The 1,356-nt window shown below is 43.7% G+C and overlaps 1 long non-coding RNA gene across 1 annotated transcript; it reads left to right on the top strand.

Annotated features, from left to right (window-relative positions):
• Positions 1-974: 974 nt before the first annotated feature.
• On the top strand, positions 975-1,356 carry LOC119305662. Its single transcript, XR_005148731.1, has 2 exons — positions 975-1,054; positions 1,201-1,356. It is a non-coding gene; the product is annotated as an uncharacterized LOC119305662 (long non-coding RNA).

Below are 1,356 nucleotides of genomic sequence, written 5' to 3'. Positions count from 1 at the left end.
TTCTCTCTGCAAGGGTTCAACAACCGTTGTAATCAGACACCCTCATAAGAAAACATATCTCCAGAGCTCGAGACGTAGGGCATCTACCTCTCCGAGAGGTGTCTGAACTCGTAAATCCGAGTGTCGCACCTGCGCCGTAGCTAGGACCAGCCCTCGGTTTGTAACCCTAGTACTCATTGTCAGGCTCATTGCCTCGACAAACGCAACGGCCGATCCAAACGGATAAAATCAGCACCGGGAGCGTTGGAGTTGCGCTTAGTACTATTTGGCTAGCTCTTTTTTCAACTGTGAAATTGATTGGTGTTGCCGTTTTATATTAACTAACTGATGCCCCGCACGTTGTTGCGGGAATATTTTGCAACATATTTCAAAGCATTTCTTTGTATGAAACATGAATATTTAAAGTATTTCATAATGAAGTGGCATGCTGCATGTTGAGAGACATATGGTAATGGAGTGGCCCTTTTCTCTTGCATGTTGTGGATGATGTGGCATGCTTGCATGTTGAGAGAAATAATTAGTGGGTGCTTACTATTTAGATATACAAAATGCAGGATGAGTGCACATTTTTCGTTCATAGAGCTTCACACGGAGGAAACCAGGCATGCATGAGGCACGCCTCCTGTATACTGTACAGACGTGCTCTCACCATTTAATTAATAATTTATATATGCACCCAGCTGGAGGAAGTAGCATGCGTGCTGTGTCGTTGGTTGTGGCTCACACAAAATAGTACTAGTATGTTGTTGGATTTTTCTGTGACAAAAAAGAAACCATTAGTGGGACTAGTACTAGTAACACTTTTAACAAGCACTAAACAGAAGCTAACCTGGTCCGTGATCGTGGTCAAATTCAGGACACGTAGTAATACTGATTTCCATTTCCTTTGGACGCCCGCCCGGTCGACTATCCCGCGCTTCATTGTGCACCCTAGTATACGTACCAGCTAGCTCTAGGATTTGACGAGTGATGGAGGGAAAATATCCAGTGCTACGGTTCATCCCATGATACGCTGCTACAAGATCTCCTGGTGCGTTGGATCTGCATGGAAGGGGTAAGATCAATTCACTTATCTTTTTTACATACACCCCCTTGGTACATTCGCATCTTGCCCACAATAGATCTCCATACTCTGTCCTCGACAGCAGATTATGTACTCAACCAGACATATGTTCTGTACTGAACTGAGCATCTTGCTAGGTCGCTGCCAACATCCAGTGTATATCAAAAGGGGCAGATTAAGCAAACTTGCACCAGATTATTAGAAGGACATTGCAACTACATGTACAGAATTTGTTTCTGCAACAGATTTATTCACTGTAATGCAAAGAAGAGATCGGACGTGCTAATCGTTTT

This window comes from Triticum dicoccoides, chromosome 5B, assembly GCF_002162155.2.
Source record: "Triticum dicoccoides isolate Atlit2015 ecotype Zavitan chromosome 5B, WEW_v2.0, whole genome shotgun sequence".
Taxonomy (NCBI): domain Eukaryota; kingdom Viridiplantae; phylum Streptophyta; class Magnoliopsida; order Poales; family Poaceae; genus Triticum; species Triticum dicoccoides.
Note: the sequence above shows the minus strand (reverse complement) of the source record. Positions and strands in the feature narration are given on the sequence as shown.